The following is a 26,589-nucleotide window of genomic DNA, read 5'->3' on the forward strand; positions in this document are numbered from 1 at the left end:
CATAGTGAGCGCTGCAGAGGGGCGCGTACACAACCCGTCACCGAATTACAGTATGAAACATTTCAGGTTCATCCAAAATAAATTCCCCCGGACACAAATATGAACACGAACTTATTCTACATGTGACCTAAAATGTGTTACTAAGCACAATGCAACCCGGCCAACATAAACCAAGACCCCTTATTATATTCAATATTGTGGCCCCTCAACTCCACCTCATATTGTGTCCCCTCTCATCTCCTCCTCATATTGTGGCCTCTCATCTCCCCTCATATTGTGGCCTCTCATCTCCTCCTCATATTGTGGCCCCTCTCATCTCCCCCCTCATATTGTGGCCTCTCATCTCCTCCTCATATTGTGGCCTCTCATCTCCTCCTCATATTGTGACCTCTCATCTCCCCCTCATATTGTGGCCTCTCATCTCCTCCTCATATTGTGACCTCTCATCTCCTCCTCATATTGTGGCCTCTCATCTCCTCCTCATATTGTGGCCTCTCATCTCCTCCTCATATTGTGTCCTCTCATCTCCTCCTCATATTGTGGCCTCTCATCTCCTCCTCATATTGTGGCCCCTCTCATCTTCTCCTCATATTGTGGCCTCTCATCTCCCCCTCATATTGTGGCCTCTCATCTCCTCCTCATATTGTGACCTCTCATCTCCCCCTCATATTGTGGTCTCTCATCTCCTCCTCATATTGTGGCCCCTCTCATCTCCTCCTCATATTGTGGCCTCTCATCTCCCCCTCATATTGTGTCCTCTCATCTCCTCCTCATATTGTGGCCTCTCATCTCCCCCTCATATTGTGACCTCTCATCCCCCCCTCATATTGTGGTCTCGCATCTCCTCCTCATATTGTGGCCTCTCATCTCCTCCTCATATTGTGGCCTCTCATCTCCTCCTCATATTGTGACCTCCCATCTCCCCCCTCATATTGTATCCCCTCTCATCTCCTCCTCATATTGTGGCACCTCATCTCCTCCTCATATTGTGATCTCTCATCTCCTCCTCATATTGTGGCCTCCCATCTCCTCCTCATATTGTGGCCTCTCATCTCCTCCTCATATTGTGACCTCTCATCCCCCCCTCATATTGTGGTCTCGCATCTCCTCCTCATATTGTGGCCTCTCATCTCCTCCTCATATTGTGGCCTCTCATATCCCCCTAATATTGTGGCCTCTCATCTCCTCCACATATTGTGGCCCCTCATCTTCCCCCTCATATTGTGGCCTCTCATCTCCTCCTCATATTGTGTCCCCTCTCATCTCCTCCTCATATTGTGGCCCCTCATCTTCCCCCTCATATTGTGGCCTCTCATCTCCCCCTCATATTGTGGCCCCTCATCTCCCCCTCATATTATGGCCCCTCATCTTCCCCCTCATATTGTGTCCTCTCATCTCCCCCTCATATTGTGGCCCCTCATCTCCTTCTCATATTGTGGACCCTCTCATCCCCCCCCTCATATTGTGGCCTCTCATCTGCCCCTCATATTGTGGCCTCTCATCTGCCCCTCATATTGTGGCCTCTCATCTCCCCCTCATATGGTGGCCTCTCATCTCCTCCTCATATTGTGGACCCTCTCATCCCACCCTCATATTGTGTCCTCTCATCTCCCCCTCATATTGTGGCCTCTCATCTCCTCCTCATATTGTGGCCCCTCATCTCCCCCTCATATTGTGGCCTCTCATCCCCCCCTCATATAGTGGCCTCTCATCTCCTCCTCATATTGTGGCCTCTCATCTCCGCCTCATATTGTGGCCTCTAATCTCCCCCTCATATTGTGACCTCTCATCTCCGCCTCATATTGTGGCCCCTCATCTCCTCCTCATATTGTGGCCCCTCTCATCTCCTCCTCATATTGTGGACTCTCTCATCTCCCCCTCATATTGTGTCCTCTCATCTCCCCCTCATATTGTGACCTCTCATCTCCTCCTCATATTGTGGCCTCTCATCTCCTCCTCATATTGTGGCCTCTCATCCCCCCTCATATTGTGGCCTCTCACCCCCCCCCCCTCATATAGTGGCCTCTCATCTCCTCCTCATATTGTTGCCTCTCATCTCCTCCTCATATTGTGGCCCCTCATCTCCCCCTCATATTGTGGCCCCTAATCTCCCCCTCATATTGTGGCCTCTCATCTCCTCCTCATATTGCGGACCCTCTCATGGCCCCCTCATATTGTGTCCTCTCATCTCCTCCTCATATTGTGGCCTCTCATCTCCTCCTCATATTGTGGCCCCTCATCTCCCCCTCATATTGTGGCCCCTAATCTCTCCCTCATATTGTGGTCTCTCATCTCCTCTTCATATTGTGGCCCCTAATCTCCCCCTCATATTGTGGCCTCTCATCTCCTCCTCATATTGTGGACCCTCTCATCTCCCCCTCATATTGTGTCCTCTCATCTCCTCCTCATATTGTGTCCTCTCATCTCCTCCTCATATTGTGGCCTCTCATCTCCTCCTCATATTGTGTCCTCTCATCTCCCCCTCATATTGTGTCCTCTCATCTCCTCCTCATATTGTGGACCCTCTCATCTCCCCCTCATATTGTGGCCTCTCATCTCCCCCTCATATTGTGGCCTCTCATCCCCCCCTCATATTGTGGCCTCTCACCCCCCCCCCCCTCATATTGTGGTCTCTCATCTCCCCCTCATATTGTGGCCTCTCATCTCCTCCTCATATTGTGGCCCCTCATCTCCCCCTCATATTGTGGCCCCTAATCTCCCCCTCATATTGTGGCCTCTCATCTCCTCCTCATATTGTGGCCTCTCATCTCCCCCTCATATTGCGGACCCTCTCATCTCCCCCTCATATTGTGTCCTCTCATCTCCTCCTCATATTGTGGCCTCTCATCTCCTCCTCATATTGTGGCCCCTCATCTCCCCCTCATATTGTGGCCCCTAATCTCTCCCTCATATTGTGGTCTCTCATCTCCTCTTCATATTGTGGCCCCTAATCTCCCCCTCATATTGTGGCCTCTCATCTCCTCCTCATATTGTGGACCCTCTCATCTCCCCCTCATATTGTGTCCTCTCATCTCCTCCTCATATTGTGGCCTCTCATCTCCTCCTCATATTGTGACCTCTCATCTTCCCCTCATATTGTGACCTCTCATCTCCCCCTCATATTGTGGCCTCTCATCTCCCCCTCATATTGTGTCCTCTCATCTCCCCCTCATATTGTGACCTCTCATCTCCCCCTCATATTGTGGCCTCTCATCTCCCCCTCATATTGTGGCCTCTCATCTCCCCCTCATATTGTGGCCTCTCATCTCCCCCTCATATTGTGGCCTCTCATCTCCTCCTCATATTGTGGCCTCTCATCTCCTCCTCATATTGTGGTCTCGCATCTCCTCCTCATATTGTGGCCTCTCATCTCCTCCTCATATTGTGACTTCTCATCTCCCCCTCATATTGTGGCCTCTCATCTCCTCCTCATATTGTGGCCCCTCATCTACCCCTCATATTGTGACCTCTCATCTCCCCCTCATATTGTGGTCTCTCATCTCCTCCTCATATTGTGGCCTCTCATCTCCTTTTCATATTGTGGCCTCTCATCTCCCCCTCATATTGTGGCCTCTCATCTCCCCCTCATATTGTGGCCTCTCATCTCCCCCTCATATTGTGGCCTCTCATCTCCTCCTCATATTGTGTCCCCTCTCATCTCCCCCTCATATTGTGGCCTCTCATCTCCTCCTCATATTGTGGCCTCTCATCTCCCCCTCATATTGTGGCCTCTCATCTCCCCCTCATATTGTGGCCTCTCATCTCCCCCTCATATTGTGGCCTCTCATCTCCTCCTCATATTGTGGCCTCTCATCTCCTCCTCATATTGTGGTCTCGCATCTCCTCCTCATATTGTGGCCTCTCATCTCCTCCTCATATTGTGACTTCTCATCTCCCCCTCATATTGTGGCCTCTCATCTCCTCCTCATATTGTGGCCCCTCATCTACCCCTCATATTGTGACCTCTCATCTCCCCCTCATATTGTGGTCTCTCATCTCCTCCTCATATTGTGGCCTCTCATCTCCTTTTCATATTGTGGCCTCTCATCTCCCCCTCATATTGTGGCCTCTCATCTCCCCCTCATATTGTGGCCTCTCATCTCCTCCTCATATTGTGGCCTCTCATCTCCTCCTCATATTGTGTCCCCTCTCATCTCCTCCTCATATTGTGGCCTCTCATCTCCTCCTCATATTGTGGCCCCTCATCTACCCCTCATATTGTGACCTCTCATCTCCCCCTCATATTGTGGTCTCTCATCTCCTCCTCATATTGTGGCCTCTCATCTCCTTTTCATATTGTGGCCTCTCATCTCCCCCTCATATTGTGGCCTCTCATCTCCCCCTCATATTGTGGCCTCTCATCTCCCCCTCATATTGTGGCCTCTCATCTCCTCCTCATATTGTGGCCTCTCATCTCCTCCTCATATTGTGTCCCCTCTCATCTCCCCCTCATATTGTGGCCTCTCATCTCCTCCTCATATTGTGGCCTCTCATCTCCTCCTCATATTGTGTCCCCTCTCATCTCCCCCTCATATTGTGGCCTCTCATCTCCTCCTCATATTGTGGCCTCTCATCTCCCCCTCATATTGTGGCCTCTCATCTCCCCCTCATATTGTGACCTCTTATCTCCCCCTCATATTGTGGCCTCTCATCTCCTCCTCATATTGTGACCCCCTCATCTCCCCCTCATATTGTGGCCCCTCATCTCCCCCTCATATTGTGGCCCCTCATCTCCCCCTCATATTGTGGCCTCTCATCTCCCCCTCATATTGTGTTCCATCTCATCTCCTCAGTAGTGCTGGTATTACACATGAGCCCACTACAGTAATATTGTACATAATACAGTAATTATATTGTTATGTAGTTACCTGGATTCGACATTTATTTACTGAAGTGGATTCTGGTGCTGTTTTTATTTACTGAAGATATGCTGTAGATATGCATGTACTTGGCTGTGGTGCTGTATTTATGGTATATTGGCTCTGGTGCTGTATTTGTGGCATGTTCTCAGCTCTGGTGCTGTATTTATGGCATGATCTTGGCTCTGGTGTTGTACTTATGGTATGATCTTGGCTGTGGTGCTGTATTTATGGTATGATCTTGGCTCTGGGGCTGTATTTATGGTATGATCTTGGCTCTGGTGCTGTATTTATGGTATGATCTTGGCTCTGGGGCTGTATTTATGGTATGATATTGGCTCTTGTATTGTATTTATGGTATGATCTTGGCTCTGGTGCTGTATTTATGGTATGATCTTGGCTCTGGTGTTGTACTTATGGTATGATCTTGGCTCTGGTGGTGTATTTATGGTATGATCTTGGCTCTGGTGTTGTACTTATGGTATGATCTTGGCTCTGGTGCTGTATTTATGGAATGATATTGGCTCTGGTGCTGTATTTGTGGCATGTTCTTGGCTCTGGTGCTGTATTTGTGGCATGTTCTCGGCTCTGGTGCTGTATTTATGGTATGATCTTGGCTCTGGTGCTGTATTTATGGCATGATCTTGGCTCTAGTGCTGTATTTATGGTATGATCTTGGCTGTGGTGAGTATTTATGGCATGATCTTGGCTCGGGTGTTGTATTTATGGCATGATCTTGGCTCTGGTGCTGTATTTATGGTATGATCTTGGCTCTGGTGCTGTATTTATGGCATGATCTTGGCTCTGGTGCTGTATTTATGGCATGATCTTGGCTCTGGGGCTGTATTTATGGCATGATCTTGGCTCTGGGGCTGTATTTATGGCATGATCTTGGCTGTGGTGCTGTATTTATGGCATAATCTTTGCTCTGGGGCTGTATTTATGGTATGAACTTGGCTCTGTTGCTGTATTTATGGCATGATCTTGGCTCTTGTATTGTATTTATGGCATGATCTTGGCTGTGGTGCAGTATTTATGGCATGATCTTGGCTCTGGTGCTGTATTTATGGCATGATCTTGGCTCTGAGGCTGTATTTATGGTATGATATTGGTTCTGGTGCAGTATTTATGGCATGATCTTGGCTTTGGTCCTGTATTTATGGTATGATATTGGCTCTGGTGCTGTATTTGTGGCATGTTCTTGGCTGTGGTGCAGTATTTATGGCATGATCTTGGCTCTGGTGTTGTATTTATGGTATGATCTTGGCTCTGGGGCTGTATTTATGGTATGATCTTGGCTCTGGTGCTGTATTTATGGCATGATCTTGGCTCTGGTGCTGTATTTATGTCATGATCTTGGCTCTGGGGCTGTATTTATGGCATGATCTTGGCTCTGGGGCTGTATTTATGGCATGATCTTGGCTGTGGTGCAGTATTTATGGCATAATCTTTGCTCTGGGGCTGTATTTATGGCATGATCTTGGCTCTGTTGCTGTATTTATGGCATGATCTTGGCTCTGGGGCTGTATTTATGGTATGATATTGGTTCTGGTGCTGTATTTGTGGAATGATCTTGGCTGTGGCGCTGTATTTATGGTATGATCTTGGTTCTGTTGCTGTAGTTATGGTATGATCTTGGCTGTGGTGCTGTATTTATGGTATGATCTTGGCTCTGGTGCTGTATTTATGGCATGATCTTGGCTCTGGTGCTGTATTTATGGCATGATCTTGGCTCTGGGGCTGTATTTATGGTATGATATTGGTTCTGGTGCTGTATTTATGGCATGATCTTGGCTCTGGTCCTGTATTTATGGTATGATCTTGGCTCTGGTGCTGTATTTGTGGCATGTTCTTGGCTGTGGTGCAGTATTTATGGCATGATCTTGGCTCTGGTGCTGTATTTATGGCATGATATTGGCTGTGGTGCTGTATTTATGGCATGATCTTGGCTCTGGGGCTGTATTTATGGCATGATCTTGGCTCTGGGGCTGTATTTATGGTAAGATCTTGGCTCTGGGGCTGTATTTATGGCATGCTCTTGGCTCTGGTGCTGTATTTATGGTATGATCTTGGCTCTGTTGCTGTATTTGTGGCATGTTCTTGGCTGTGGTGCAGTATTTATGGCATGATCTTGGCTCTGGTGCTGTATTTATGGCATGATATTGGTTCTGGTGCTGTATTTATGGTATGATCTTGGCTGTGGTGCTGTATTTATGGTATGGTCTTGGCTCTGGTGCGGTATTTATGGTATGAACTTGGCTCTGGTGCTGTATTTATGGTATGAACTTGGCTCTGGTGATGTATTTATGATATGTTCTTGGTTCTGGTGCTGTTTTTAACTTGGTTCTGGTGTTGTATTTATGGGTTGATTAAGGGGCTGTATATGTCTATATATAAGCTAATATGTTAACTCATTTTACAAAAGTTTAATACAAATTTCATATTAATATACAGCATATTTTATATTTTGGAATTGTCGATTAAAGTATTTCTTGCTCCCAAAGGAGAAAGACTGTTGTTAAAAATTTTAATCCCACCCCTGCTGCTGTTTCCCACAGTCATGTCTTGCAGTCATCAATCTCTCACCAAGTGGTACACTACCCAGAAGTAGCCAAGTATGAGACCTAGTATCAGACCTAGCACCAAATCTAGCACCACACCTAGCACCACACCTAGCACCACAACTAGTACCAGACCTAGCACCACACCTAGCACCACTCCTGGCACCACACCTGACACCACACCTAGTACCAGACCTAGCACCACTCCTGGCACCACACCTGACACCACACCTAGTACCAGACCTAGCACCACTCCTGGCACCACACCTGACACCACACCTAGTACCAGACCTAGCACCACACTGGACATCATAGTTTTATGTTAATGGGATGATAAGGGACTTCTGGGTTACTTTAAGGGTTTCATTTCTAGTAGATTCTCTACGATTCCAGAGAGGAGTCCAGTAACTCAATGTTTTGCTTCCGAGAAATTCTCCAAAGTCTGAAGCTTTGTGTTGGATTGCAGCATGACATAACTGGTGCGTGTGTAATCAGGGGGTCGGCACAGTCATCCCATGTACGACACAAGATGTCATCGCTTCCCACCGCCAGAAACCTGCTATTTTAGGAAGACGTGTTTTCAGGCTGAGCTAAAGAGCCGAGTGCCCGGCCCCACCTGACTACACGGAAGAACATTTTTGTTGCATTTAGGGATAAAAACAGCCCAAGAAAAAGATGAAAATAGCAACAAAAAGAAAGGAAAAAAGATTAATGAAAAGGCTTCGCACCAGATCCCGATGTGATGTCACATGTCCTATTAATAAGAGATAAGTCATCCGAAAATCAGAGCGAGCCCGGACCCCAGCAGTTCCCGATCTAATGAGGGTAAAATGTGGAGCCCCACTTAGTCACATCTATAACCCGATTAACCCTTAGGGGACAGGACAGGGACACGCTGACACTTGGGGGACAGGACAGGGACACGCTGACACTTGGGGGACAGGACAGGGACACGCTGACACTTGGGGGGGGACAGGACATGGACACGCTGACACTTGGGGGACAGGACAGGGACACGCTGACACTTGGGGGGACAGGACAGGGACACGCTGACACTTGGGGGACAGGACAGGGACACGCTGACAATTGGGGGACAGGACAGGGACACGCTGACACTTGGGGGACAGGACAGGGACACGCTGACACTTGGGGACAGGACAGGGACACGCTGACACTTGGGGGACAGGACAGGGACACGCTGACACTTGGGGACAGGACAGGGACACGCTGACACTTGGGGGACAGGACAGGGACACGCTGACACTTGGGGGGACAGGACAGGGACACGCTGACACTTGGGGGACAGGACAGGGACACGCTGACACTTGGGGGACAGGACAGGGACACGCTGACACTTGGGGGACAGGACAGGGACACGCTGACACTTGGGGGACAGGACAGGGACACGCTGACACTTGGGGGGACAGGACAGGGACACGCTGACACTTGGGGGACAGGACAGGGACACGCTGACACTTGGGGGGACAGGGACACGCTGACACTTGGGGGGACAGGGACACGCTGACACTTGGGGGACAGGACAGGGACACAATAACACTTGGGGGACAGGACAGGGACAAGGTGACACTTGGGGGACAGGACAGGGACACGCTGACACTTGGGGGGACAGGACAGGGACACGCTGACACTTGGGGGACAGGACAAGGACACGCTGACACTTGGGGGACAGGACAGGGACACGCTGACACTTGGGGGGACAGGATAGGGACACGCTGACACTTGGGTGGACAGGACAGGGACACGCTGACACTTGGGGGGACAGGACAGGGACACGATGACACTTGGGGGGGACAGGACAGGGACACGCTGACACTTGGGGGGACAGGACAGGGACACGCTGACACTTGGGGGACAGGACAGGAACACGCTGACACTTGGGGGACAGGACAGGGACACGCTGACACTTGGGGGACAGGACCGGGACACGCTGACACTTGGGGGGACAGGACAGGGACACGCTGACACTTGGGGGACAGGACAGGGACACGCTGACACTTGGGGGGACAGGACAGGGACACGCTGACACTTGGGGGACAGGACAGGGACACGCTGACACTTGGGGGACAGGACAGGGACACGCTGACACTTGGGGGGGACAGGACAGGGACACGCTGACACTTGGGGGGACAGGACAGGGACACGCTGACACTTGGGGGACAGGACAGGGACACGCTGACACTTGGGGGACAGGACAGGGACACGCTGACACTTGGGGGGACAGGACAGGGACACGCTGACACTTGGGGAGACAGGACAGGGACACGCTGACACTTGGGGGACAGGACAGGGACATGCTGACACTTGGGGGACAGGACAGGGACACGCTGACACTTGGGGGACAGCACAGGGACACGCTGACACTTGGGGGACAGGACAGGGACACGCTGACACTTGGGGGACAGGACAGGGACACGCTGACACTTGGGGGACAGGACAGGGACACACTGACACTTGGGGGACAGGACTGGGACACGCTGACACTTGTGGGACAGGACAGGGACTCGCTGACACTTGGGGGACAGGACAGGGACACGCTGACACTTGGGGGACAAGACAGGGACACGCTGACACTTGGGGGACAGGACAGGGACACGCTGACACTTGGGGGACAGGACAGGGACACGCTGACACTTGGGGGACAGGACAGGGACACGCTGACACTTGGGGGGACAGGACAGGGACACGCTGACACTTGGGGGACAGGACAGGGACACGCTGACACTTGGGGGACAGGACAGGGACACGCTGACACTTAAGGGGACAGGACAGGGACACGCTGACACTTGGGGGGACAGGACAGGGACACGCTGACACTTGGGGGACAGGACAGGGACACGCTGACACTTGGGGGACAGGACAGGGACACGCTGACACTTGGGGGGACAGGACAGGGACACGCTGACACTTGGGGTGATAGGATAGGGACACGCTGACACTTGGGTGGACAGGACAGGGACACGCTGACACTTGGGGGGACAGGACAGGGACACGCTGACACTTGGGGGGACAGGACAGGGACACGCTGACACTTGGGAGGACAGGACAGGGACACGCTGACACTTGGGGGGACAGGGACACGCTGACACTTGGGGGACAGGACAGGGACACGCTGACACTTGGGGGACAGGACAGGGACACGCTGACACTTGGGGGGACAGGACAGGGACACGCTGACACTTGGGGGGACAGGACAGGGACACGCTGACACTTGGGGGGACAGGACAGGGACACGCTGACACTTGGGGGACAGGACAGGGACAGGCTGACACTTGGGGGACAGGACAGGGACACGCTGACACTTGGGGGGACAGGACAGGGACACGCTGACACTTGGGGGACAGGACAGGGACACGCTGACACTTGGGGGACAGGACAGGGACACGCTGACACTTGGGGACAGGACAGGGACACGCTGACACTTGGGGGGGACAGGACAGGGACACGCTGACACTTGGGGGGACAGGACAGGGACACGCTGACACTTGGGGGACAGGACAGGGACACGCTGACACTTGGGGGACAGGACTGGGACACGCTGACACTTGGGGGGCAGGACAGGGACACGCTGACACTTGGGGGGACAGGACAGGGACACGCTGACACTTGGGGGGACAGGACAGGGACACGCTGACACTTGGGGGGACAGGACAGGGACACGCTGACACTTGGGGGGACAGGACAGGGACACGCTGACACTTGGGGGACAGGACAGGGACATGCTGACACTTTGGGGTACAGGACAGGGACACGCTGACACTTAGGGGACAGGGACACGCTGACACTTGGGGGGACAGGACATGGACACGCTGACACTTGGGGGACAGGACAGGGACACGCTGCCACTTGGAGAACAGGACAGGGACACGCTGACACTTGGGGGACAGGACAGGGACACGCTGACACTTGGAGGGACAGGACAGGGACACGCTGACACTTGGGGGACAGGACAGGGACACGCTGACACTTGGGGGACAGGACAGGGACACGCTGACACTTGGGGGACAGGACAGGGACACGCTGACACTTGGGGGACAGGACAGGGACACGCTGACACTTGGGGGACAGGACAGGGACACCCTGACACTTGGGGGACAGGACAGGGACACGCTGACACTTGGGGGACAGGACAGGGACACGCTGACACTTGGGGGACAGGGCAGGGACACGCTAACACTTGGGGGGACAGGACAGGGACAAGCTGACACTTGGGGGACAGGACAGGGACACGCTGACACTTGGGGACAGGACAGGGACACGCTGACACTTGGGGGACAGGACAGGGACACCCTGACACTTGGGGGACGGGACAGGGACACGCTGACACTTGGGGGACAGGACAGGGACACGCTGACACTTGGGGGACAGGACAGGGACACGCTGACACTTGGGGTACAGGACAGGGACACGCTGACACTTGGGGGGACAGGACAGGGACACGCTGACACTTGGGGTACAGGATGCCATTACTTTGGGATATTTACAGTCTTATGATGGTCTCTTATCCTGTCTTAGATCCCTCACACTTGGAGGTCGCCTCTCGCCATGGTTCTGGGTTCATGTGCTCAGTAATGGTGAGTGGTTTGTCTCCTCTCCCACCAGTCTTGGCCATTATCTGTGAATTATCCACCCGCACAATAAGTGGAGGAAGATATGGAAGGTCCCAAGGGAACTGGGATATACCAGGCACACAAGTGACACATTAGATGGTCAACACTTAAAGGACCTCCCAGAGTAACTGAAGATATGGAGGCAAATGTGCACTTAATCTTACAGCCTCACAAAAATTCCCAGTCCAAAAGAACTAATACATCTCCCAGAAACCAAATGTACAAAAATATAACTACTATAATACTGCCCCCTATGTACAGGAATATAACTACTATAATACTGCCCCTATGTACAGGAATATAACTACTATAATACTGCCCCCTATGTACAGGAATATAACTACTATAATACTGCCCCCTATGTACAAGAATATAACTACTATAATACTGCCCCCTATGTACAGGGATATAACTACTATAATACTGCCCCCTATGTACAGGAATATAACTACTATAATACTGCCCCCTATGTACAGGAATATAACTACTATAATACTGCCCCCTATGTACAGGAATATAACTACTATAATACTGCCCCCTATGTACAGGAATATAACTACTATAATACTGCCCCCTATGTACAGGAATATAACTACCATAATACTGCTCCCTATGTACAGGAATATAACTACTATAATACTGCCCCCTATGTACAGGAATATAACTACTATAATACTGCCCCCTATGTACAGGAATATAACTACTATAATACTGCCCCCTATGTACAGGAATATAACTACTATAATACTGCCCCCTATGTACAAGAATATAACTACTATAATACTGCCCCCTATGTACAGGAATATAACTACTATAATACTGCCCCCTATGTACAGGAATATAACTACTATAATACTGCCCCCTATGTACAAGAATGTAACTACTATAATACTGCCCCCTATGTACAGGAATATAACTACTATAATACTGCCCCCTATGTACAGGAATATAACTACTATAATACTGCTCCCTATGTACAAGAATATAACTACTATAATACTGCCCCCTATGTACAGGAATATAACTACTATAATACTGCCCCCTATGTACAGGAATATAACTACTATAATACTGCCCCCTATGTACAGGAATATAACTACTATAATACTGCCCCCTATGTACAGGAATATAACTACTATAATACTGCCCCCTATGTACAAGAATATAACTACTATAATACTGCCCCCTATGTACAGGAATATAACTACTATAATACTGCCCCCTATGTACAGGATTATAACTACTATAATACTGCCCCCTATGTACAAGAATGTAACTACTATAATACTGCCCCCTATGTACAGGAATATAACTACTATAATACTGCCCCCTATGTACAGGAATATAACTACTATAATACTGCCTCCTATGTACAGGAATATAACTACTATAATACTGCCCCCTATGTACAAGAATATAACTACTATAATACTGCCCCCTATGTACAGGAATATAACTACTATAATACTGCCCCTATGTACAAGAATATAACTACTATAATACTGCCCCCTATGTACAGGAATATAACTACTATAATACTGCCCCCTATGTACAAGAATATAACTACTATAATACTGCCCCCTATGTACAGGAATATAACTACTATAATACTGCCCCCTATGTACAAGAATATAACTACTATAATACTGCCCCCTATGTACAGGAATATAACTACTATAATACTGCCCCCTATGTACAGGAATATAACTACTATAATACTGCCCCCTATGTACAAGAATGTAACTACTATAATACTGCCCCTATGTACAAGAATATAACTACTATAATACTGCCCCCTATGTACAGGAATATAACTACTATAATACTGCCCCCTATGTACATGAATATAACTACTATAATACTGCCCCCTATGTACAGGAATATAACTACTATAATACTGCCCCTATGTACAGGAATATAACTACTATAATACTGCCCCCTATGTACAAGAATATAACTACTATAATATTGCCCCCTATGTACAAGAATATAACTACTATAATACTGCCCCCTATGTACAGGAATATAACTACTATAATACTGCCCCCTATGTACAAGAATATAACTACTATAATACTGCCCCCTATGTACAAGAATATAACTACTATAATACTGCCCCCTATGTACAAGAATATAACTACTATAATACTGCCCCCTATGTACAAGATTATAACTACTATAATACTGCCCCCTATGTACAAGAATATAACTACTATAATACTGCCCCCTATGTACAGGAATATAACTACTATAATACTGCCCCCTATGTACAAGAATATAACTACTATAATACTGCCCCCTATGTACAAGAATATAACTACTATAATACTGCCCCCTATGTACAAGATTATAACTACTATAATACTGCCCCCTATGTACAAGAATATAACTACTATAATATTGCCCCCTATGTACAAGAATATAACTACTATAATACTGCCCCCTATGTACAGGAATATAACTACTATAATACTGCCCCCTATGTACAAGAATATAACTACTATAATACTGCCCCCTATGTACAAGAATATAACTACTATAATACTGCCCCCTATGTACAAGAATATAACTACTATAATACTGCCCCCTATGTACAAGATTATAACTACTATAATACTGCCCCCTATGTACAAGAATATAACTACTATAATACTGCCCCCTATGTACAGGAATATAACTACTATAATACTGCCCCCTATGTACAAGAATATAACTACTATAATACTGCCCCCTATGTACAAGAATATAACTACTATAATACTGCCCCCTATGTACAAGATTATAACTACTATAATACTGCCCCCTATGTACAAGAATATAACTACTATAATACTGCCCCCTATGTACAGGAATATAACTACTATAATACTGCCCCCTATGTACAAGAATATAACTACTATAATACTGCCCCCTATGTACAAGAATATAACTACTATAATACTGCCCCCTATGTACAAGATTATAACTACTATAATACTGCCCCCTATGTACAAGAATATAACTACTATAATACTGCCCCCTATGTACAGGAATATAACTACTATAATACTGCCCCCTATGTACAGGAATATAACTACTATAATACTGCCCCCTATGTACAAGAATATAACTACTATAATACTGCCCTATGTACAGGAATATAACTACTATAATACTGCCCCCTATGTACAGGAATATAACTACTATAATACTGCCCCCTATGTACAGAAATATAACTACTAGAATACTGCACCTATGTACAAGAATATAACTACTATAATACTGCCCCCTATGTACAAGAATATAACTACTATAATACTGCCCCCTATGTACAGGAACATAACTACTATAATACTGCCCCCTATGTACAGGAATATAACTACTATAATACTGCCCCCTATGTACAGGAATATAACTACTATAATACTGCGCCCTATGTACAAGAATATATCTACTTTAATACTGCCGCCTATGTACAGGAATATAACTACTATAATACTGCCGCCTATGTACAGGAATATAACTACTATAATACTGCCCCCTATGTACAGGAATATAACTACTATAATACTGCCCCCTATGTACAGGAATATAACTACTATAATACTGCCCCCTATGTACAGGAATATAACTACTATAATACTGCCGCCTATGTACAAGAATATAACTACTATAATACTGTCCCCTATGTACAGGAATATAACTACTATAATACTGCCCCCTATGTACAGGAATATAACTACTATAATACTGCCCCCTATGTACAGGAATATAACTACTATAATACTTCCCCCTATGTACAAGAATATAACTACTATAATACTGCCCCCTATGTACAGGAATATAACTACTATAATACTGCCCCCTATGTACAGGAATATAACTACTATAATACTGCCCCCTATGTACAGGAATATAACTGCTATAATACTGCCCCCTATGTACAGGAATATAACTACTATAATACTGCCCCCTATGTACAAGAATATAACTACTATAATACTGCCCCCTATGTACAGGAATATAACTACTATAATACTGCCCCCTATGTACAGGAATATAACTACTATAATACCGCCCCCTATGTACAGGAATATAACTACTATAATACTGCCCCCTATGTACAAGAATATAACTACTATAATACTGCCCCCTATGTACAGGAATATAACTACTATAATACTGCCCCCTATGTACAAGAATATAACTACTATAATACTGCCCCCTATGTACAGGAATATAACTACTATAATACTGCCCCCTATGTACAAGAATATAACTACTATAATACTGCCCCATATGTACAGATATATAACTACTATAATACTGCCCCCTATGTACAGGAATATAACTACTATAATACTGCCCCCTATGTACAAGAATATAACTACTATAATACTGCCCCCTATGTACAGGAATATAACTACTATAATACTGCCCCCTATGTACAAGAATATAACTACTATAATACTGCCCCATATGTACAGATATATAACTACTATAATACTGCCCCCTATGTACAGGAATATAACTACTATAATACTGCCTCCTATGTACAGGAATATAACTACTATAATACTGCCCCCTATGTACAGGAATATAACTACTATAATACTGTCCCCTATGTACAGGTATATAACTACTATAATACTGCCCCATATGTACAGATATATAACTACTATAATACTGCCCCCTATGTACAAGAATATAACTACTATAATACTGCCCCCTATGTACAGGTATATAACTACTATAATACTGCCCCCTATGTACAGGAATATAACTACTATAATACTGCCCCCTATGTACAGGAATATAACTACTATAATACCGCCCCCTATGTACAGGAATATAACTACTATAATACTGCCCCCTATGTACAAGAATATAACTACTATAATACTGCCCCCTATGTACAGGAATATAACTACTATAATACTGCCCCCTATGTACAAGAATATAACTACTATAATACTGCCCCCTATGTACAGGAATATAACTACTATAATACTGCCCCCTATGTACAGGAATATAACTACTATAATACTGCCCCCTATGTACAGGAATATAACTACTATAATACTGTCCCCTATGTACAAGAATATAACTACTATAATACTGCCCCCTATGTACAGGAATATAACTACTATAATACTGTCCCCTATGTACAGGTATATAACTACTATAATACTGCCCCCTATGTACAGATATATAACTACTATAATACTGCCCCCTATGTACAAGAATATAACTACTATAATACTGCCCCCTATGTACAAGAATATAACTACTATAATACTGCCCCCTATGTACAGGAATATAACTACTATAATACTGCCCCCTATGTACAGATATCAGGGATTGTGTAGACAATGGAGGAGCACAATGTTCTCCCCTGAAGTCATATATAAGAATAGGTTGGGATAGTGCGAATCACAGCTGTGGGCGGTGACATGTAAATATGTAGAAATGCCGGTGACCGCAGAGACATTAGTTGTCTGATCTCTCAGTACATGACAGATACAACATACGTTGTTCATTACTCCGGGACAACAATATAATTGAGCGTAACTCACTGGGTTTAGTTGTTTCACTTAAAGGGAAAGAAATTGAACTGGAGAGGACACAGAAGTGTCTCGCGAGGTGGAGCAGGTTATTCAGCAATGAAGAGAGTGAACCTTCTAGAAGTTCTCCTTGAGTTTAGACTACAGCCTTTGACCTTGTAGTAATTATATGGGAAGCCTGTATGTATAGATGGAACAGAAGGTTTCCTATGGAATCTTCTCATTCTCCAATCTTCACATGGTGGAGAGCACTCTTTAATGGGGGGGGGGGGGGGGGAAATGTACTCTTCACATCTGTCTTTCTTTTCTTTCTTAAAGGAAATCTACCACCACTGATCCATCTATTAAGGTAGATCTGGTGGTAGGTGCCTCTATTGGATGCGAGGATAGCCCTTGTCCACGAAGCCGGATTTGTACGCATGCGCAGTAGCTCCGGCTTCGGAGCAGTGACCAAGCAGCAGTGGGTGCCGGCTACGTGGACAAAGGTGCGCAGCTCCTTGTAGCTGTGCGCCAAAGATGTCAGGGTAGGAGGATCATAGAGGCTACTGGGGCGTGGAGCAGCCACTCCGTGTAGCCTCAGCTCCGCCTACTCCAGCCCCAGTAGCCTCTTTAGACAATTAGCACATTGGGGAAATAAAAGTTATAAAAAGATTGCCGGGACATGAGGATTATCCCTTAAAACGTCCTATAGAGCCACCTACCACCAGATGTTTCTTAGTAGGTAGATCTGTGGTGGAAGGTTTCCAAATGGGGAAGCGGTGGGGGTTCAATCTTCACTTGGGGAGGAGGTATTGATTCTACCAGGAGTAGCAATGGAGAGACTGAATCTTCTAACCGTTGGCAGTGAAAGACTTTTGTCTTAATGTTTGGAGACTGATGACTTCTTGTTGAGGTCTTCTGATCTTCTGGAATACACAGTCATCTCCCGAGGAGTTCTGCTCGAGGTTAGACTACAGCTTTTTGCAGCTGGTGAACCTAAAATGCTCTTAGAATGACCTTGTAGTAAATCTCTCCAAAATCCCTTCCACCAAATTTCAGGGGTTGTTGGACGAACATTTTATCAGCACATTTGTATAGATGGAACAGAAGAACATCCTCAATGTGATGGTTTATCTAAAAAATTAAGATGGAAGAGTTTTGTCCCATAACCACCTGGATTTGAGAAATATGTGACCTCTGGGGTTGCCCTTATTGGAGGTCACCAGACGTTCAGTAAACAGATCTGAATGTCAATAACAAGTCAAAGTTCACTGAAGCTCCGGAGAAAAATATTGTGACCTGAATTTTTCATTTAAGTTAGACTATCTAGAACCTCAAAGATTCTCCAAAGGGCCAACGTGTCCTGGATGAGGCTTACTTAGAACCAAATCAGGGAGCATAATACTTCCCACAAAACAACTTTGAAAGCGTCAGCCAAAACTAGGAAACCAGCATCCTCCAAACCCTTAATGGAAACATGGCACAGATTGTCCTATACCAACAAGTTTCAAAGTTGACACAAATATGAATCAGAGGGTCTTCTCAACTGCCAATCAGTGGAGTCCCTGTGCAAGTAGCAACTCAAGGCCAAAGTTGGACTCAATCTGTATAGCAAGGGCACAAGAGCCACTCGTCTCCAAAAGTTGGTCCTTCCAAACCACCTCACGCCGTACCCACACTTTCTATATAGTTGGTCTACTCTATTATGGGAATCCCCAATGTGGCCATAATATGGAGTCTGGGAAGTTAGCTTGGGGCCCTCCACAAAATCTTTCCTCCGGGGACCTCTTCTATTTGGAAGGACACACCATCTGTGGTCTAGCCTGCTACCGCCGTATGACCCCTACCTCCTATTAGTGCTATAATGCCTGTTTATAAACACAAGATGAGTCAGTATTAATGATGGGGATGAGGACGGGTGATGCCAGTAAGACCGCACCCTGCTCTCCCCCGTCCCATCGCGTCCTGATGATCCATTCCTGTAAACAAGTACACTGGGAGATAATCTTCTGCAGTAAGATGTTTACTGAGGACCAAGCGTCCTACAAATCATCCCAACTATTCCTGCCGAGTATTTATTTTCATTCTCTGCTCGTTTTGCATCAGGACTTAAGAAATTTCACTAATTTATTTTGTTGTAAATATTTTGGTAATTACCAAAATACCTTAACGATGACAAAAACATGGAAGAATACATGGAGGAAATATTTAAGAAGACTACAAGAAGAAGAACTCTTCTTCGAGGATAGAGAAAAGAAGATACTATCTATGAAGACTACAAGAACGACACAACGTCTATGTAGACCTTTGAAGGAGGCCATGTTCTTTGGTCCCACGAAGAAGTACTGTAGAAACACGAAGGGCAAGCATCTTCCCTAGGGGACCTCTGTTATATCATGAAATTGAATTATCTACATTGATAGACTGGGGATACTTGGGTTCACCACATAAAACTATTCTTAGTCCAACTCTCCACCAACCTTTCATGTATCCCGTAGTCTTCCAGTTGAGTTGTCTACTGTTCGACCTCTGTAGCTCAGTTTTAGGTTAGATTGTTGGCTCACTGGAGGATCTTCTGGTACTCTACGGGCCAGTCCAACACCAAGGCACACACGTGTGGATGATTGGATAGAACCTTTTCAGGAGAGACGAGTCAGTTGGTTGATACCATAGAGCAGTGATGGCGAACCTTTTAGAGGTCGAGTGCCCAAACTGCAACCCAAAACTCTGCTTATTTATCGCGAGGTGCCAACCAAAAATTAAAGCAGTAACTTATTGCTCCCAGTTCAACAACTTTCAATCATATTGGCCCCCTCAGCAGCACAGTAGAAAGATGGAAAATGTGCATTATTTTAGCTTCTTTCCAGTTTCCCTCTCTACACAGAGAATCGTGGGGCCAGCAGGGGGTCCTCCAAAGATAATTCAGCCCTGTCTACTCATTCTCCCTCTTCCTACAGTCCCAAGTAGCGAAGTAAGTATCAAAATATGACTGAAAGCAGCATCTTTTAAGTTGCTTGGAACTGCAGGAAGATTCTTTGAGTTCTGTCTGGTGCGCTGGGGCAATGGCCGGGTGCCCACAGAAAGGGCTCTGAGTGCCGCCTCTGGCACCCGTGCCATAGGTTTGCCACCACTGCCGTAGAGGGTGTGTGTCTAGGGTGTGTCTAGTTTTCTCCTCATAAAGTAAAGCCATGGTGAAGAGGTGGACAGCATGAGCAATGCCAGGAGATGTAGAGTAGTGACAGGTCGGTGTCCATCTCATTTCCATTTTCATGATGAATCTTCTGAATTTTACCCTTTGTTCAAGCACAAACCAAAAGTTGTCCCACTTATCCTATTTTTTTTTTGTGTTTTCCGTGTTCTCAGGTAGATTCCACATCTGTGCAATTATTGCCGTGTTCCAAGCCAACACAGTGGTTTGTTGTGCCTACCCATAAGCCCCTAGGCATCTGGCTTGGTTGCCTTGTGGGTAATCCAGTCCAAAATTGATCTGTGACAACATCCTGCTTACAGTTTACTCTTCGTGGTTTTAAATCGACGCATTGTTTTAAAAAGAACACAAATGTTATCCCCGGCACGTGGCAGTGGGCGGCCGAGCGGAGGCCAAGATATATCTGCCAGGCATAGGTGGAGGCTGCAACTCAAGGGTTTATTGGGCAATCATCTCTTTGCTTGGTGTCTCCATGCTGATCTGTAATATCTAGAGGTCCTCACATCTCCAAACCAAGGTCCAAGACATTTGAATCGATGATCTGTGTTATTCCTCATCAGAGAATTTTCTAGGACCATGTCGGGTACACACCACCCCCATCATGGACACGAGACTCGCCACATTCAGTAATATTCATAATTCTTTGGACCCACCAATTCTCTTGGTCCAACGACTTCTAAAGAATCCTAGAAAACCTTAATATATCAGCCCCAAAGAGTGAAGGATTCTTGGGTCCTTGACCACATGAAGGGGAGGCTTGCGGTCATCCCAGGTGCTATCTTCTCAGATTGGCTTCTGGAGATATGAGGTGATGCCATGAGGTCAGTGACCCACTAATGTCCTCGCACCACTGCCCAGTAACAAGCAGCAGTCATCTCAGGTCCACACAACTTCTGGAGCCATTCCAGGGATTACAGTCTGACCTACACCTTCTACGCATGTTTCTGGCTCCAGGAAATGTCTTGGCCAGGACTCAGGAACATCTTTAATTCTTATGAAATATAGTTACCGGGGGTTTTCTAAGTGACATTTTATTTAGTCTACATATAGAATAGAAAATCCTGTATTCTACACAGAACTGTAGGCGGCTCAGGAGAAGAAGATCTGGCACCGGCCACGTAATACTTACAGCGGCATCAGATATTATGGACATAGGGGGTAACTTAGTAACATCAATCAGTCTATCTCATATCTATCTATCTCCTATCTATCTCTCTATCTCTCTATCTATCTATCTCATATATGTCATCTATCTATCTCCTATCTATCTATCTATCTATCTCATATCTGTAATATATCTATCTATCTCCTATCTATCTCCTATCTATCCATCTCCTATCTATCCATCTCCTATCTATCAATCTCCTATCTATCAATCTCCTATCTATCAATCTCCTATCTATCTATCTATCTATCTCCTATCTATCCATCTCCTATCTATCAATCTCCTATCTATCTCCTATCTATCTATCATCTATCTATCTATCTATCTATCTATCTATCTATCTATCTATCTATCTATCTCCTATCTATCTATCTATCTATCTATCTATCTATCTCCTATCTATCTATCTCCTATCTATCAATCTCCTATCTATCAATCTCCTATCTATCAATCTCCTATCTATATATCTATCTATCTATCTATCTATCTCCTATCTATCTCCTATCTATCTATCTATCTATCTATCTATCTATCTATCTATCTATCTATCTATCTCCTATCTATCTATCTCCTATCTATCTCCTATCTATCTATCTATCTATCTATCTATCTCCTATCTATCTATCTCCTATCTATCTATCTATCTATCTATCTATCTATCTATCTATCTATCTATCTATCTATCTATCTCTATCTATCTCCTATCTATCTTTCTATCTCCTATATTTCTATCTATCTTTCTATCTATCTATCTATCTATCAGTCTATCTCATATCTATCTTTCTATGTATCTATCTCTCTATCTAATGTCTATCTATCTCCATCTCATATCTCATCTCTCTCTCTATCTCGCAGTATTTCTGGCGTTCTCTATCCGGCGTGCGTTGGGATCATGTGACGGCTCTCGGTAGCGCTGTCCTGTCCCTGTTTTTCCTCACCGCAGTCTTTTTAATTGTCAAACAAGATTATTAGTCATAAAATCCATTTCTGGTGATATTAAGCCTCATGCGACTCTCAGGAGATCATTCCTGTACATAGAGCCGGGGTAGATTCTCCTGCTTTCCCCAAATCCAGCCCTCCTTAACCCCTTCCTGATCAGAGCCAGTACATCGGGTCACACTCACCGGGCTTATACTTACTGCCAGGCTCACACCATACTAGGCCTCACTGACTGCCCTAGCAACCAATCAGGACTCAGATTTCATTTCATAGACTGCTTTGGGAAACTGTAAGCTAAGCTGTGATTGGACAGTTTTAATAAATGAGGCCCAATAGAAGCGCAGCCAGTTTTCCTATTTTTATGTGAAAAAAAGTGGGGTTACTTTATTCCAGGGTGCACCCCACTTTTTTGAAAAAGATTTTCATGGGCGTGCCACCGTTTTTCTTTATATCTATCTATCTCCTATCTACAGGTGGTCCCCTGACTCGACTTACAGACAACCTCCAATTACAGACGGACCCCTCTGCCCCCTGTGACCTCTGGTGACCTCTCTGGATGTTACTATAGTCTCAGACTGCAATGATCAGCTGTAAGGCGTCTGTAATGAAGTTTTATTGATCATCCTTGGTCCAATTACACCAAAAATTGTTGAAACTCCAATTGTCACTGAAGCAAAAAAATTTTTTGTCTGGATCTACAATTATAAAATATACAGTTCTGACTTACATACAAATTCAACTTAAGAACAAACCTCTGTAACCTATATTGTACGTAATCCGGGGACTGCCTGTATCTATCTATCTCTTTATGTCATATCTATCTACCTACCTATCTATCTATCTATCTCCTATCTATCTATCTATCTATCTATCTATCTATCTCCTATCTTTCTATCTATCTCCTATCTTTCTATCTATCTATCTATCTATCTATCTATCTATCTATCTATCTATCTATCTATCTATCTATATATCTATCTCCTATCTATCTATCTATATCTATCTATCTATATCTATGCACTTCCCTTCCAGTCTCTCGGCCTCTTCTGGCGCACTCACGTCAGTGTCAGGCCCGGTGCCCGGTGTACAAGTCGTCGCTCGCCTCCAGAGCTGAACTCCTCTGCTGCATCCAAGAACACGAGTGGGGAATCAGGCGACGGGGAGAGGAATGTTCCCCATAATTACCTAATCTTGTAAATGGAGGAAATACAATGCAGCGGCGGGAGGATCCAGGAGCGCCACCGGCAAAACTTTGGGGAGAAATATGTGAGAAATGTGGGAATGTGTGAGACAAAGGGCCGATACATTCATCAAGCAGTGAGAAGGGAAGCATAGCCCATTCCCAGGGAAGAGGTCCCATCCAGGCGATCAGGGGTTAAAATGATCAGACTCTGCGGGGTGGGGGGTTCCCAAAAATTATAGCCACTCAGGGTGGGTTCACACAGGGGCCACATCCAGGTGTAGAACTCCTCACGGTCATTGGATAACATTAGTATGAGCCGCACTCCAGATGCAGATGCTATGGACTTGCATCTATGGGCTGCAACGCCACTGGGGCACTGCCTGTGACTAGGACGTCACGGGGGCACTGACTGTGGCTATGATGTCAGGGTGGTACTGACTGCAGCTATGACGTCACAGGGGCACTGGCTGCGGCTACGAGCTCACAGGGGCACTGACTGCGGCTACGACCTCACAGGGGCACTGGCTGCGGCCACGACCTCACAGGGGCACTGGCTGCGGCTACGAGCTCACAGGGGCACTGACTGCGGCTGCGACGTCACGGGGGCACTGGCTGCGGCTATGAGCTCACAGGGGCACTGGCTGCGGCTACAAGCTCACAGGGGCACTGGCTGCGGCTACGAGCTCACAGGGGCACTGGCTGCAGCTACGACCTCACGGGGGCACTGACTGCGGCTGCGACGTCACGGGGGCACTGGCTGCGGCTGCGACATCACGGGGGCACTGGCTGCGGCTGCGACGTCACAGGGGCACTGGCTGCGGCTGCGACGTCACAGGGGCACTGGCTGCGGCTGCGGCGTCACGGGGGCACTGGCTGCGACGTCACGGGGGCACTGCCTGCGGCTGCGACGTCGCAGGGACGCTGCCTACGGCTGCGACATCACAGGGGCACAGCCTGAGGCTGCGACGTCACGGGGGCACTGCCTGCGGCTGCGACGCCCCAGGGGCACTGCCTGCGGCTGCGACGTAACGGGGGCACTGCTTGCGGCTGCGAAGTCATGGGGGCATTGACTGCGGCTGCAATGTCGCGGGGGCACTGACTGTGTCTATGACGTAAGGGTGGCACTGACTGTGGCTGCAACGCCACGGGGGCACTGCCTGCAGGGGGCACTGCCTGTAGCTGCAACGCCACGGGGGCACTGCCTGCAGCTGCGACGTTGCGGGGGCACTGACTGTGGCTATGACGTCACAGGGGTACTGACTGGGGCTACGACCTCACAGGGGCACTGACTGCGGCTACGACCTCACAGGGGCACTGACTGCGGCTGCAACGCCATGGGGGCACTGCCTGCGGCTGCGACGTCACGGGGGCACTGACTGTGGCTATGATGTCACGGGGGCACTGACTGTGGCTATGACATAACGGGGGCACTGACTGCGGCTGGGACGTCACAGGGGCACTGTTTTCTTACTGTTTATAACTTCCCCTTTAAGCCTCATGGGAAGCGGTGGTGAGCAGTACAACCCCCATGATGTGAGGAGGGATGAGTGGCCTGTGATTGTTTGGATTCCTGTAGATTGGGGCCTCTGCCACTCGCTCACAACTATAGGATTTTTTTTTTATTATTCTATACATTTGTGGGAAAATGCGGACGACAGCCAAAAAACTGGTTCTGGGAGAGTCGTCATCAGACAGACGTGTCCGGTGGCCGTGATCTGCTCCGGGCAAGTCTCCCACGCAGTCGAGGAATAGAGTGCACCAGACACGTTGACAGGAGACGTCTGCAGCCCGGCACGATGAGGAGCTCGGCTCGGGGGATCAGCTGTAATTGTAGACATCCGCAGGTCAGCCGCTTCAGGACTGCACGTTATACTAAGGGATGACTGTGATGACATCCTAGAGATGCCGAATCTACAAGAAACCATCAGAAAGTACCGGGAGATGAACAATGGTGAGACGTCCAACCTCCTACCACTGGCGGAACTTCACTAGTCAACCCATGGTCAACCAAGATAACTGAGGATCTTCCACCTCAAGATTCAGAAAAAAAGTCTCTAAAAACAGACGAAAAATTATGTGATGTTTAAAAAAAAAGGTAAAACCATGCTAAGGTCATGTGTATGGAAAAGACAATGATGTGTTTTAGTCACTCAATCCTGTATCATGTTGGACATGACCATGGACCAAAATGTTCTATTGATGCCCCCCTGACTCTACAAGCAGTATTGAGTAATTCTGGTGGTCCACCCAAAATCAACCGCTAGGAATAGACCCCAGTAGCCTCCAAACCGGGTAGTCTCCAACGGTAGGCCAGTCAGACACTACAATAAGAGTCAAGAAGTCAATGAAAATGGAGGACCTCAATCCATCAACAATTTTTAGCCAACAAATCAGACATGGCCATCTTCTAGAAGAAGTCAGACAAAAGATCTCTTGGTCTTCCAAAGATCTTTGATCCAAGAAGAACATTCTAAGGAGAATGTCTCGCCCCTCACCCTGTGTCCTTGACAAGCGGCCAACGAGG

This window comes from Engystomops pustulosus, chromosome 6 (genome assembly GCF_040894005.1).
Source record: "Engystomops pustulosus chromosome 6, aEngPut4.maternal, whole genome shotgun sequence".
NCBI lineage: Eukaryota > Metazoa > Chordata > Amphibia > Anura > Leptodactylidae > Engystomops > Engystomops pustulosus.